Raw genomic sequence first — 16175 nt, 5'->3', positions numbered from 1 at the left:
GCATCTGAGTCAGTGCATTTTGCTGCTAAAGCTTCTGAGACATTTATGCAGGGCTGAAAGGCATGAAAGCAGGGTCCCCTTCCAAACTGGGAACTTCCCATTGCTTAGCAAAAAGCCATAGAAGAGAGTGAAAGCAAATAGCCTCGTAAAGAAAGAAAAGGTAAATGCATGAATCGTTGTTGTTATATGACCGCACACCCAGTGGTTTTTTTCTAAAAAAAAAGGGTGCCGGAACTCAGAGGTGCTGTCAATGGAAGCAATGTCAGTGTCTGTAAGAACCCCCTCTTGTTATGGCGTCGCCGCCTGTCCTTTGCACCCCACCCCTGCAGCTTGGAGCCACAGGCCGTGGGGATTCCCCTCCCCACAGCCGCTGTGGGGATTCCCCTCCCTGCAGTTGCCATGCTGCATCCCATGCTGAGCCCCCACCCAGAGCTGCTCTGAACCCCAACCCAGAGCTGTGTTCCTCGTGGCAGTGGTCTCCGCTGCTGAACAGCTGATGGCCTCTGGCACTGTCCCTGACACCAGCTGAAGATGCCCCAGCCACAGAGCGCTGCATCAGGCCACCCGGCATCTCCAGCACCGAACAGCTGATGGCCTCTGGCCCTGGCACTCGTTCACTTACTGCCCCGTCGCTTCCAAACACAGTGTTCTGTTCCCCCCCGGGGTACAAACAGACAGACAAGCAGGCACGACTAGCAAGGGTTAATTCCTCAGGCTTTAGTAATTGCCTTCTGATAAGGCCTTGGCAGCAAAATACAAACAGTCAGCCAAAATAGGCTCGTTACCTCAAACATCCGCTGGAATGAGATAACTTCCAAACAAATACTCAAAATGAGTCCAAGCAAACAGTCCAGAAACAGAAGTACAGAAGCGTTGTGAAGAATTCAGGCCAGGGTTTCAAACAGGTAATAAATCCGACAGACTTCCGAAGATGTGACCAGAAGTTGATTAAATTATTGTTCGTCACAAAGTCCTGAGAGCAGCCACACCCCCTTTTGTACCTTGTGGGGTGTGGCTCAGTGACTCAGCTAATCCCTGACCCTCCTACTCTTCCTATGCTGCTGTATACGCTTGGCTCTGCGCCATTCTCGGCAATCTAGCCATGATTCATCTCCGCTACTCTCCATCTGCTGCAGCTGCTCTGGCTCACTCCCAACCTGGCTAATCACAGGCTGCTCCTGTCGGCCTTCAGATGGAGACGGAGGCCTTGCCAGAGGGGAGGGTCCTGGAGAGGGAGGCCTTGCCAGTTCCTCCCCATCATCCTCAGAGTCCTCTTCCTTGGGTAGGACAGGCTCGGGTGTCGGGGCCACAACACACAGTAAGTGAGCGAGCAAGTGCTGTTTGGAAGTGTTTAGAAGCGACAGGGCAGTGAGTGAGTGAATGAGCAAATGGCATTTGGAAGCATTTGGAAGTCTTTAGAAGCAACAGGGCAGTAAGTGAGTGTGTGAACGAGCAAATGGTGTTTGGAAGCGACGGGGCAGTAAGTGAGCGAGTGAGCGAGCAAGAGGCCTTTGAAAGAGACGGAGTGAGTGGGGGAGAGACTGAACGAGGTGCTTTTGAAAGAGACGGAGGAGTGACTGAGAGCAACTGGAGGCTTTTGTGAGCAAAGTGTGAGTGAGTGGGGGGGCTTTTGCGAGTGAAGGGTGAGAGAAAAAGGGAAAAGTGAGGGGGAGAAGGGAAAAAGAAAAGGCACTGACTTCTGACTTCCTCTGTTGCAGGAGTAGAAGGAAACATTAACATTGAACCTCAACTTTTTACTTTTCTATAACATTATAAACTAGCCATTTCTATAACAATAAATGAATCTAACCAATGAAACACAAAATACCCCCCCCCTTTTTTTAGTCATCAAGTTTTTGACACCTTGTTAAGCACTGGTGGTACTTGAATATTGTCATGTCCTAAAAGTGGTACAATTTCTGAAAAGGTTGAAAAGCCCTGATGTAAATGCAATCTAAATTGTTTATTGCCATCCTATTTGCAAATATCTTACTTACCTAGTTGAGATGGTGTAGTTTGGCAGCAGGGAGGGTGCAAAGTTCCTGCCTTTGCTGCAGACAACTTGCCTGTGCAATGTTTGCCGGCCGGGTCTTTTGGCGCACTCAGCAGAAATTACTATTGGCTTTCAAAAGCCAATAGGCCAGGGGTAGGCAACCTTGGCTCTTTTATGACTCGTGGACTTTCAAAAGCCAATAGAGGGAGTAGCACAGCTTGTGCAAAAGCTTTTTTTTCCAAAAAAAGGTGCCGGAACACCGTTCTGAGCGTTCTATGAGAAAAAAAGCCCTGCTGATAACCATCTATTTGAAGGGCCCAATATCCATCATAATTTTGTCAGTCACAATGACAGAGTGTAGTTTTTTTAGGTAAAACAGAGGAGCAGTTTGCCACTGCCTTCTCCTATAGAGTATGAATTGATGTCTTTGCCATTGTCACTAAAGTGACCATCTACCTCCAACATCTTTTTGTATTTTTGCTATGCAATATAGGTACCTGTTTGCTTTAGCTGGGCTTCTAAGAGTATAAACAGTCTTGATGTACTCTCACAACATTTTTGATCCATCCCTTACATAAACATCAATCTCCAGTATACTGTAATAAGGCTTGATGGGACTCCTAGTAGTAAGTTACCCCAATAAAATTATCCCTTAATTCGTTCAGTGTTTGCAGCTTCCTCAATTTGGTATACTCCAAGTATGTTGGGACTGCAATTCCAAGAATTCCTAGGTATCTGGAAACACATTTTCAAATTCCACATTTGAAAAGCCTGTTTATGGCATTATAAATTAAGTGCCTTAAATTTAAGGTAGACAATTGGATAAGCATGAAGGATTTTAGACATTCAGCTATAAATGGCATTTTCTTGCTTAGCAACCAGATACCAGATTCTAAAACTAGATCGTTTTCTTCTGTGATCTCTGTCTATGTGTTATCTCTTTCTAAGTTCTAAGAATATACATCTGTATAAACATCTGACAGCCTATCCTCTAGAACATCCATTCCTCTTTTCATTTTTATGCATTAGACAACTTTATCTAGCTGACATTGACTTTTTATGCTTGTAGAGGTATGCTTGTTCAGAAAAAATGAAAACATTGATTATTTTTTATAAAAAGTTGGAATTGTAATTGAGCTGATATAATACGATATAGCAGGGTTGATAAAGCAGTGTAAATTGATTATATAATTGAAGAGAAGCTGAACATTTCTTGCCAGAGTTGTTTTCAGGCTTAATACACAGAAATGCATACACACCCACAACTACATGTATGTGCATGTATGTGTGGCCATGAATGGTTCCAGCATTTTCAAAATAGAAGATATTATGGGAAAAGTGAGTGAGTGAGAGAGAGAAAGAGATGAGATTCTTAACTGAAACGTACAAAGAATATGGAAGATCTATGCAAGGACTTAATGTGGTTTTGGGAACACTTCTTGACACATAACGTCAGCTGACATTTAGGGCTAAGTTGGTGTCTTTCTTTTTTTTAAATGTGGCTTGTTTGAACCTGGAACAAATCTGTTGTTCTCTGTTGTTTTTGTTTCCAAAACTTTATTTCTTCTGAGCTAATGTATGATTCACTTTTCCATTGGATGAACCATTTCTGTTTCTTGGACTTTTCCTTCTGTTATTTTTCTTTGTGAGGTTTTTGTTTTTTATTTTGCTTTTTGGAGATATCAACTTTTAAATACAGTGTGTTAAAGCAATTCAACACGGATTTTTCCTTTTTTCACAATACAATAGCCTCTCATTATAATAATTGAGAGCCAGGGTTGCTAGCAATTGTAAGGGCTGACGTTAATTTAAAGGGATTTGATAAAGTAAATCATAGTCTCCTTTTTGATAAAGTGGAAAAAATGGGCTTAATGGCCCCACTGTGCATGGATTCACAGTTGACGTCAGAGTCATCCTGGTGAGATAGTCAGCATATAAATTTAATAAATAACATTTTTTTTTCAAATGCCCCTATCAGGAATTGAATTTGAATTACGTTTCAGTAAAGCAAATGTTCTGTGCTGGTGGTACTAAGCTCCCAAAGATCTAGCATGGGATAAATGAATTCTTCCTAATAAAAATAACTTCCTACCTTTTTCTAATCATCATTTCTTCCCTACAGCAATTTGAAAAGTAAAACAAAGTGAAACAAACCACTACTCCCTCCATGCAGGGAAAATTTCCTTGAGTCATACTTGGATATCCTATTTGCAAATAATATCTTACTTACCTAGTTGAGATGGTGTAGTTGGGGAGCAGGGAGGAGTGCAAAGTTCCTGCCTTCCCTGCAACATGCCTGTGCAACAATTGCTGGCCAGGTCTTTTGGCGCACTCAGCAGCAATTCCTATTGGCTTTCAAAAGCCAATAGCATAGCTGACTTAGGAATTCTGGGAGTTGAAGTCCACAAGTCATAAGAGCCAAGGTTGCCTATCCCTGCAATAGGCTTTTGAAAGCCAATAGCAGCACAGCTTGTGCAAAAGTTTTGATTTTTTTTTGCAAAAAAGGTGCCAGAATGCCTTTCTGAGCATTCTATGAGAAAAAAAGCCCTGCCCACACCCATTCATGCCAAAAAAATGTTTGTGGCAATGCTCATGTCATTTCTCAACCTACCATACCCACTTCCTCCTAAGGCAGAAAGCCCATAAGTAACAAATAGCAAAAAGGGCAGAAAGAATTGTTTGAAAGACTACACAGAATTTTCACTGCCTATTTCCATTCAGCATTCCTCCAACTAAATAGGTATTGGAACATAACTTTCCAAATATACCCATGTACATTGGAACCTGCATTCATCAGCTGCTTTCAGTTCCCTATTTCTCCCATGGTTATAATACTCATGTTCCAAATATACATAGACCTAATCAAGGAAAGAAGCAACCTAGAACTAAGGAGAAACTTCCTGACAGTTAGAACAATTAACCAGTGGAACAACCTGCCTCCAGAACCTGTGAATGCTCCAACACTGGAAGTTTTTAAGAAGAGACTGGACAGCCATTTGTCCAAATTGGATAGGGTTTCCTGCCTGAGCAGGGGGTTGGACTAGATGACCTCCAAGGTCCCTTCCAGCTTTACTATTATTATTATATAGCTGCCACCAGCAACCCTCTTCCTTGAAGTCTCAAAGATGGTGATAGCTTCAAAAAGGAGTGATAAGCCATAACTAAAGAGAGCCTCCTTTAACTAGTAGAGATAATAGTCTCATGAATTGATTAAGAAATGAAAGGCACAGCATATAGTCCATTTGAAAAGTAAATTCCAAAACGGCTGTTTTATCCAACAACAGTGTGATTTCAGCCCCGCCCCCAGCTTCAGCTCACCAGCTATTTTGAAGCACAGCTTCTATAACTGCTTGCAGACTGTTGCTATTATCAGGGGATCTTGAGGGATGATTCTGGGACTCTCCCTAACCCAGGAGGGTCAAATAAATGAAATGAGGCCTGTTTCTTCTGTTGTTAAGTTGGAAAAAATGACAGTCCAGAGAGAGGAGATTCTATGGGCATGTAAGGTGCTGGCCAAGTCTTCACTGGAAGCAAACTGGAAGTTTTTCAATGATGTCAAATTTAAAAAGTGGACCACAGCTTTAATTAGCCCCAGACACTTATGGTGTGCAGATGAGTTTGTGAGAAATGTACATGTTGTAATTTTCCATTTCTGTTAAAGGAATAGGCATATAGAGGCACTTACCTAAGATACATTTAGGAAAGGTGATATAATAAGATGAAGGAATAGAGAGGATATATATATATATGTGTGTGTGTGTGTGTGTGTGTGTGTGTGTGTGTGTGTGTGTGTGTAAATTACTAACAAAGAATTAAGGGAGACTAAGATGCATTTCTGACTCTTTAGTCTTCATCAGTCAGTCATACCCTTCTGAGATTCGAACCTGGGCTGATTGCATATTAGGCAGTATTTTTACCTCTTGAGCCACAGGTTCTCTCTCGCTCTCTGTTAGCTTTCTGCAAGGGGAGATATGAGTCAAATGTTAACTATTTAGATTACCTTGCTAGGCCCCAAACATGGGGCAAATCTTTATTTCCTGTTTTCAGCCTTATCTCAAAGGCCATCGAACAGGATGTAGTCACACCGGACAGTTTATATATTTGTGTAAATTATTTCGATGGCCTTTGAGATAAGGCTGAAAACAGGAAATAAAGATTTGCCCCATGTTTGGGGCCTAGCAAGGTAATCTAAATAGTTAACATTTGACTCATATCTCCCCTTGCAGAAAGCTAACAGAGAGCGAGAGAGAACCTGTGGCTCAAGAGGTAAAAATACTGCCTAATATGCAATCAGCCCAGGTTCGAATCTCAGAAGGGTATGACTGACTGATGAAGACTAAAGAGTCAGAAATGCATCTTAGTCTCCCTTAATTCTTTGTTAGTAATTTACACAAATATATAAACTGTCCGGTGTGACTACAGCCTGTTCGATGGCCTTTGAGATAAGGCTGAAAACAGGAAATAAAGATTTGCCCCATGTTTGCCCTATATATATATATAGGTTAAAACAACTGCCTAATGTGCAATCAGCCCAGGTTCGAATCTCAGAAGGGTATGGCTGACTGATGAAAACAAATAAGTTTGAAATGCATATCAGTCTCCCTTTAATTCTTTGTTAGCAATCTAAAAAATTTTTTACACAAATATGAGCTGTCACTGTTGTGACTACTGCCTGTGGATGGCCTTCGGTTAGGCCGAAACAGGAAATAAGATTTGTCCCATGTTTGGGGCCTAGCAAGGTAATCTAAATAGTTAACAAGCATTTAAAAAACATATCTCCCTTGCTTCTCAGCTAAAAAAGTGAGAAAGAGCTTGTGGCCTAGAGGTTAAAACAACTGCCTAATGTGCAATCAGCCCAGGTTCGAATCTCAGAAGGGTATGGCTGACTGATGAAAACAAATAAGTTTGAAATGCATATCAGTCTCCCTTTAATTCTTTGTTAGCAATCTAAAAAATTTACACAAATATGAGCTGTCACTGTTGTGACTACTGCCTGTGGATGGCCTTCGGTTAGGCCGAAACAGGAAATAAGATTTGTCCCATGTTTGGGGCCTAGCAAGGTAATCTAAATAGTTAACAAGCATTTAAAAAACATATCTCCCTATCTTTGGCGGGAACAAAAGGAAGGTCTCTATTAGATCTTACAGATTGGTTGATTGTCCTAAGTATTGTATTATATTTAATTGATTTGTATCTTAAGTGTATTTAAGTGTATTTTATGTGTACATATATATATATGAATATTGTAGACAAGAAGGTATGTCAGTCCGTTTGTACCGTGTCCAATGTTTTTAAATAACAAATTTAATAAAGTTTAAAAAAAATATCTCCCTTGCTTCTCAGCTAACAAAGTGAGAAAGAGCTTGTGGCCTAGAGGTTAAAACAACTGCCTAATGTGCAATCAGCCCAGGTTCGAATCTCAGAAGGGTATGGCTGACTGATGAAAACAAATAAGTTTGAAATGCATATCAGTCTCCCTTTAATTCTTTGTTAGCAATCTAAAAATTTTTTATATATATTTATATATATATATATATATATATATATATATATATATATATATATATATATATATATATATATATATATATATATATATATATATATATATATATATATATATATATATATATATATATATACACACACACACATACATACATACATATGTGTTTTCTGAGGTTTTCGCGGGTGTTTGTATGTAGATCGTTGGTCATTCGGGTTTTTTCCCACGTAGAATTGGGAAGCTCACCTCTACAAAATCTAGCCAAATTTCTTGCCAAACAACTACAGCCTTACGCAAATTCCATCACCTCACATGTACAAAACTCATTCCAATTCATAGACATCATAAGTAAACTAAACTTACAGCCCTGTGACCTACTTGTGAGCTTCGATGTCATATCCCTCTTCACCCAAGTGCCAATCAAAGAAGCCTTGACAGCTATCCTAAATAAATACAACCCCCCGAAACACATCCTAGATCTGACTAACCACTGCCTATCAAACACATACTTCATCTACAATGGACAAAGATACAAACAAATGGAAGAAGCACCCATGGGATCACCCCTTTCACCTGTCATCGCAAACCTCTACATGGAACACTTTGAAACCCTCGCTCTAGAAAAATCCAACCACAAACCCAAACTCTGGCTCAGATACGTAGATGACACCTTCGTAATCTGGCCACATGGCAAAGAAAAACTGGATGACTTCCTCACACACCTCAACAGCCTACACCCCAAAATACAATTCACCATGGAAACAGAAGCTAACAATCAACTTCCCTTCCTTGATGTCTTAGTCTACAAGAAATCCAACGGCTCCCTAGGACACACTATCTACCATAAAAAAACACACACAAACCGCTACCTTAACGCACTCTCACACCACCACCCAGCACAGATCAACTCCGTAGCCAAGACACTCATCTCCAGAACAAAACACCTAGCTGACGGACAACACCTAAAAACCGAACTACACACTCTCACTAATGTACTAACAGCCAACGGATTCCAAAGAAACATGATTACCAACTTAATCCGAAGAGAGACACCCACAAAAATCTAAGACAGAGAACAAGAAAATGGCAAAGCCCTCCTCCCATACTTAAAAGGGACCACAGACAGAATCAGCAAGATCCTCCAAAAACACAGCATCAAAACAGCATTCTGCACAGACAGAAAAATATCCACCATCCTAAGAAACCCCAAAGACATAATTGGGTTAGAAAACCAAGAAGTATACGAAATCCCATGCACCACCTGCCTCACCACATACATCGGACAGACCAACAGAAGAATAAGTGCACGCATTGAAGAGCACAGGAACTCACTCAGAAAGGGAGAACAAACTTCATCCCTGTTCCAACACTTTAAAGCCACGGGACACGAAATTGATTTTAAAATAACCAGAACTATCGCCAAAATTGAACATTTTAACAACAGAATAATCAGAGAAGCCATTGAGATAGAAAAACGCCCCCACAGCATGAACAAACGAGATGATACCTCTCGCCTACCAGCCATTTGGAAACCCGCCTTGATTGACAGACGAGTCCCAACCACCAAGAATGATACCAGACCCAAAGTCATGATAACATCACATGACATCACCACCACACAACCATTCAAAAAGCAAATCCGAACCCACAACAATAACGACACACAACCACAAAAAAGAAACCTAACTACAGCTGCAACATTAGCCACTTTAAACCCCTCCAAACCACACAATAAGCAAACTGACACCCACTATAAAAACATGGCACCACCACAAACACGGAGCCGAACAAAAGCAGCACAACTCACCAGTTCAGGTCTAAGGCTGGCAGCTGAGACCAGCCCATCCACTCAAAACACATCCCCACCCAATCAGAACACAGCCCCTATTCAAAACACACTCCCACCCAATCAGAACACAGCTAAGCCCCCACCCAATCAGAGCACACCTCCACCCCATTAGAACACAGCCAAGCCTCCACCCACAGAACACACCCCTTCTGGCAGTTTAAAAAAGAAGAAAAAACAGCCACTATCACACACTTCTCCCAGAAGAACGAAGCTGAAGTCAACAGCCTGAGGATGACGGATGAGATTTCGTCGAAACGTTGCCCTGATACCTCCAATTCTACATGGGAAAAAACCCGAATGACCAAAGATCTACATATATATACTTTTAGAATAGTGCACACTATTGTAGAATAACATATAGCTTATTAATTCATTTTATATAAGGCTTCTTCTTTATAAAAACTGCTTAGAATTAGTATTTTAAAGTATAACTAAGAACCAAAGTGCAGCCATGTTTAACCAAAGCATGAACTCTATTACACACATAGCTTCTAGATGCAAAGCAGGCATTTTTATAGAAAAACAAGGGAAGACATAAATCTTTTATAATTGCCATTATCCAGCTTGGGTAACAGTTCACCTTGTAGATAAGGCTATACCCCGAGTTAGCAGGATGTTACAAATCATGTCACAGAAAAGGGAGTGAAGATAAGATAGGAACAAAAGGGCATTTGATCTAATAATTGGAGGGTCTGGTAATTGTAATGGTTGCTAGGCGGTCGGAAAACATGTGACTGGGTGGGCCTATCAACTGGGCTCACTTTGGAAGGATGTGGCATGATGTATGGGACCGGGTATAAAAACCTATGCAAAAATTGATTCAAGTGTGGACTCTGGGATATGCCATTACCAAGAGTTCCACCGCTTTTGCAAAAGCTTTAATAAAACTTGTTTTGTTTTCCAACATCCTTGGAGTTGAATTTTTATTCCTCACAAGTTGCGCAAGGCACACTTTATAGCACTTGGGTTGTCATCAGCTTTTTCGGTACAAATGAAGCATATGCAGGCATTGCTGGTTCCATCGGTAGTCATCACTGTCTTTTAGGATGACAAGGCAGTACTCAACGAGCACATACTGCATTTTTTGCTCTCTGGAAGTGGGAACAATGCTGCAGGTGCCACAGGCAGTGACTCAGTTCATGCAGCCAACCTTCTCTTAAGCCTGCCTTGCTCACAGGCGTCCAGTGTTCCTCCTGGGGCTGCTGCCGCCGTGAGCCCTGCAGGCCCCATGGCACAGTCCAGCCTGCACCCACCCCATGCGTTCCAGCACAGGCGGGGTTGAAGAAGGCCAATAGCAGACCAACACTCGATGGGCAGGGTCATGCTCCCCAGTCCTCCTCCACCGCCGCTGCTTACAACCTCCCGAGCTTCTCAAGACTTCTCAGCAGCTTTTTGCAGCAGCAAATGGAACCATCCTGCCTCACTCTCAGCTGCACCAAAATAAAAAGCTCTGGCTCCAAGATTACCTGGAGCAGCAGCATCTACCTGAGCCCCCCAGGCACTGGTAAGAGGTTCTCTTCACTGTCTGAATGTTGGCAGCATTCCTTCTATCCTGCTGACATGACGTGTTGCTACTGTGTTTCTCAGTTGTACAATGGCCAGTTTCCTCACTTTAGGATTAGATCCGTGGCTGGCATTCAGATTCTTGTAGAGAGCTTAAGCTTGCAATAAAACTTTATGTTCATTTGAACTGCCTGGATTTCCTGATTTCTAGTACTTGACCAAAATACTTTCACACAAATCACTGCCTACAAACAGAACAACAACAACAACAAAATAGAGGATTAAATAGTGATGTCTGCTGTCTGTGTCAATCAGTGAGCTCATCCACACACTATAAATTAAATGTGTTCAAGCAGGAGAAGTACACATTTCAAGTGACACACAATGATGAAAACTGTAAACTTGAATGTATTTGGGTCAATATAAAAGGGGGGAAAATGACATTGCCATAGGTGTATACTATAGGCCGCCCAACCAAGCAGAGGAAATAGATGAACTTTTTGCTAGTCAGTTAACTAAGGTATGTAGGAAGCGCATCACAATAGTAATGGGGGACTTTAATTACCCTGATATCAACTGGGAGACAAATTCTGCAGCAAGTGGAAGATCTAACAGATTCCAGACAAACCTAGCAGACAACTTTCTGTCCCAAAAAGTAGAGAAGGGAACTAGGGGATTAGCCATATTGGATTTAATTCTCACTAACAGAGATGAAATGATAGAAAGTGTCGAAGCCACAGGAACCTTGGGGGGAAGTGATCATGCAATATTGGAATTCAACATTATGGAAGCACAAGCAATAGAATACAGCCAAACTAGAGTCTTGGACTTTAAAAGAGCTAATTTCAATAAACTTAGAGAGACCTTGGGAAGAATTCCATGGATGAGAATCCTAAAAGGGAAAACAACTCAAGAAGCTTGGGAAATTTTGAAAAGTGAGATGCCGTAGTTTCCGGCGTATAAGACGACTTTTTAACCCATGAAAATCTTCTCAAAAGTCAGGGGTCGTCTTATACGCCGGGTGCTGAAACTTTAGGGACAGGGCTGGCTGGAAAACCTGGAGCGGATCTTCCATTTAGTCTGCGCAGGGAAAGCGGGACCAATTGGAGTAGAAGCTGCAGTCTGTGATTTTTTACAGGCTGGGGTCTGGGCTTCTTTCCTTCTAAAGTTGAAGAGCAGCTGTAGGCAGGTGGGGAATGCAAGAGCAACTTGAAAGGCAGGTGGGGAATGTGTAGCCAGAGCAGCAGCTTAGCTCTAAGGACACATTTGACTCAGGAACTGGGTGGGCTGGCTGGAAAACCTGGAGCGGATCTCCCATTTGGTCTTTTTTTTAAAAAATCCCAAATATATCCCGCCCTTCTCCGAAGACTCAGGGCGGCTTACAATTTAAAGCACAAATCAATGTGCTTAGCAATAGCCTTCATTCTACGTATATGCCTGCTTATTAGAGCTTTCACCCCCTCCCCACAAGCAGCATTATTACAAAGTCAGCTTATTGCTCCCAACAATCTGAGTCCTCATTTTACCTACCTCGGAAGGATGGAAGGCTGACTCAACCTTGAGCCTGGTAGGATGAGAACCTGCACTAATTGCAGGCAGCTGGTGTTACTTAAGGCTCTGCGCAGGGAAAGCTTTAGAGTGAATTAGGAAAAGTGAAAAAGTGAATTAGGAAAATAGGAAACGGTTGCTGGAATTGGGTATGTGTAGTTTAACGAAGAGAAGGGTGAGGGGTGACATGATAGCAGTGATCCAATATCTCAGGGGCTGCCACAAAGAAGAGGGAGCCAAGCTATTCTCCAAAGCACCTGAAAGCAGGACAAGAAGCAATGGATGGAAACTAGTCAAGGAGAGAAGCAACCTAGAACTAAGGAGAAACTTCCTGACAGTTAGAACAATTAACCAGTGGAACAACCTGCCTCCAGAAGTGGTGAATGCTCCAACACTGGAAGTTTTTAAGAAGAGACTGGACAGCCATTTGTCTGAAATGGTATAGGGTTTCCTGCCTTAGCAGGGGGTTGGACTAGATGACCTCCAAGGTCCCTTCCAACTTATTATTATTATTATTATTATTATTATTATTATTATTATTATTATTATTATTATTATTATTATTATTATTATTATTATTATTATTATTATTCCACTTGCACTGTTTTATGTTTACATGTTTGATGACAAACAGCCTTATGTTTATAAGTGACAGTTTTCCTACTAAGTACCTGCATGTCATAAGCATTTGAATTAAAATTACCATATTAAAATCAAATCTGATGTTTTTTAATTTTTATTTGGTGTGCGTTGGAAGAGGGGTAGTCTTATACGGTGAGTATAGCCCAAACCCTATAATTTAACAGGAAATGTAGGGGGTCGTCTTATATGCCCAGTCATCTTATACGCCGGAAAATACGGTAATAAAGGCCCAGTCTAGCACAATACCAACAAAGAAGAAAAAGAACAGTTTTCAAAAAAAACCAGCATGGCTGCATAAAGAACTCTCTGATAAACTGAAAGATAAAAAGGACAAGTATAAGAAGTGGAAAGAGGGGCACATAACTAAGGCAGACAGCCTTAGCAAACAGCCCGTGCCTACAAAGATGAAGTGAGGGAAGCTAAGGCTCAAAATGAACTAAGGCTTGCGACCAAAGTCAAAAATAACAAAAAAAGTTTCTTTCAACATATAAGAAACAAGAAAAAAGCTAAGGAAATGATTGGTCCATTAGTGGGGGAAAGTGGCAAGAAGGTGACAAGCAAGAGGGAGAAAGCAGAACTATTTAACTCGTTTTTTTTGCATCTGTCTTTACACAAAGGGAAAAAACAGTCCAACCTACCAAAACCAGTGCCATAAAAAACAGAATAGAAACGCAAGTTAAGATAGGCAAGAAAATGGTAAGTGAGCACCTGTCCAGCCTAGACGAGTTCAAATCACCAGGACCAGACGGATTACACCCCAAGGTTCTCAAGGAACTGGCAGACGTGATCTCAGAACCACTGAACTATATTTTTCAAAGATCCTGGAGCACTGGGGAACTACCAGAGGACTGGAAGAGAGCTGATGTAGTTCCCATCTTCAAAAAAGGGAAAAAAATAGATCCAGGAAACTACAGACCTATCAGCCTGACCTCAATACCTGGGAAGATTTTGGAAAAGATAATCAAACAACAAATCAGCGAACACCTTGATGCGAACAAAGTTATCACTAAAAGCCAACATGGGTTTGTCAAAAACAGATCATGCCACACAAATCTTTTTTTTTATTGAAGAGTTTTAAAATACAGTTTTCCTTTAAAAAACCCCCCTTCCCCCTCCCTCCTCCCCCCACCACCCCCCTCTCCCCCCCTCCCTCCTTCCCCCCTACCTCCCCCCCTCCCCCCCTCCCCCCCCGACTTCCCAGAGCTAAATACAAGGTATATATAAAAAAAAAGCAATCATAAACAACCATATACTAACAACTATAAATTCTAAAATCCATCACTCTCTAGCTTATATAGGATAAAACAAACCTTAGCATTATTAAATATATATAAAAAACTAAAATAGAAAAAGAAAAAAGAAAACGAAAGAAGACTTATTCGAATGCTACATAAAACTTCTTAACCCTATACTTGTTCTGGATAAACTCAATCCATTTTCTCCATTCCATAATATAACGTTCTTGCGAATGATCTTTCAAATAGGCCGAAATCTTCGCCATCTCTGCCAGGTCGGAAACCTTTAAAGTCCACTCTTCTATGGTCGGCAGTTCCTCTTTCTTCCAGTATTGGCCTATCAAAAGTCTTGCCGCCGTAATTAAGTTCAACATCAGCTTGGTGTCCACAACTGTAGCGTCTGCAATTATTCCCAACAGAAAAAGTTGCGGACAAAACTTTATCCTCTGTTTAAAAATCTTCTGCATATTCCACCAGACTTTTATCCAAAAAGCCTTAACCTTCTTACATGTCCACCATATATGAAAGTATGTTGCATCTTCCTCACCACACCTCCAACATTTAGGCTGATAATTCGGATACATACTTGCAAGCTTTTTAGGATCTAGATGCCATCTATAAAACATTTTGTAAAAATTCTCTCTTAGATTTTGAGCTTGAGTAAATTTTACGTTCCTCACCCAAATCTTTTCCCACGTGTCCATTGAGATAACTTCCTGGATGTTTTGGGCCCATTTTATCATACAATCCTTAACAAGCTCTGTTTCTGAGTCAATCTCTATCAATGCAAGATATATCCGTTTAATATGTGCTGATCCCTGATTTCTAATCTGTTTTATCAAGTTTTCATCAGTCATTGTAAATCCATTTTTCTGATCTTCTTTCCACCTGGCCTGTAGTTGAATATATTGAAACCAAGTTTGAACAACCTTCTCTTCTCGCAAGAGGCTATATGATTTCAAACACCAGACATTCCTTTCGAAACTTAAAATTTCCTTGTACGTAGTCACGTCATGTTTGAAACCAGCATGTATATTTTCTATTGCGTGTTTTGGAATTGCCCACAATGGTATCTTGCTGCTTAGCTTATGTCTATACTTCTTCCAAACTCTCAGCAATGCCTGTCTTAAAATATGCATCCTAAACACAGTATCTACCTTCTTATCATACAACAAATATGCATGCCAGCCAAACAACAAGTCATGGCCCTCAAGATTTAATAACCTCGATTGCGTCAAATTAATCCAATCACTTATTCCTACTAATGCAGCAGCTTCATAATATAATTTAAAATTAGGCAATTTAAGGCCACCTCTCTCACGAGTATCCTGCATAATCTTAAGTTTAACTCGTGGCTTTTTCCCTGCCCACACAAATTTATTGATACCACGCTGCCATTCCTCCAAATTAGAATCTTTCTTAAGAATCGGTATCATTTGAAATAAAAATAAAAATTTGGGCAGGACATTCATTTTCACTGCTGCAATCCGTCCCAACAAAGACAGTTGCAATTTTTGCCAACTCTCCAATTCTTTTTGAATTTTCCCCCATAGTTTTTCATAATTATTTTTATATAGCTTTGTATTAGAGGGCGACAAAATCACCCCGAGATATTTAACCCTCTTAACAATCTCAAATCCAGTTAATCCTTCTAAGAGAGCCTTCTGTGAAATTGTCATATTTCTAGCCAAAATTTTAGTTTTCTGTGTATTTACTTTAAATCCAGAAACCTTCCCATATTGCGTTATTATCTCCATCAGGTCCACAACAGAGTTCTCTGGCTGGGTCACTGTAACAACCAGATCATCTGCAAATGCTCTCAATCTATAATCCTGATCTCCAACTTGTATCCCCTTAATTTTTTCCGAGCTCCGAATCTTAGCCAATAGTATCTCTAAT

Source organism: Vipera berus (genome assembly GCF_964194415.1).
Source record: "Vipera berus genome assembly, chromosome: W".
NCBI classification, from domain to species: domain Eukaryota; kingdom Metazoa; phylum Chordata; class Lepidosauria; order Squamata; family Viperidae; genus Vipera; species Vipera berus.
The sequence above is the reverse complement of the archived record's forward strand: the minus strand, read 5'-3'. Positions refer to the sequence as shown.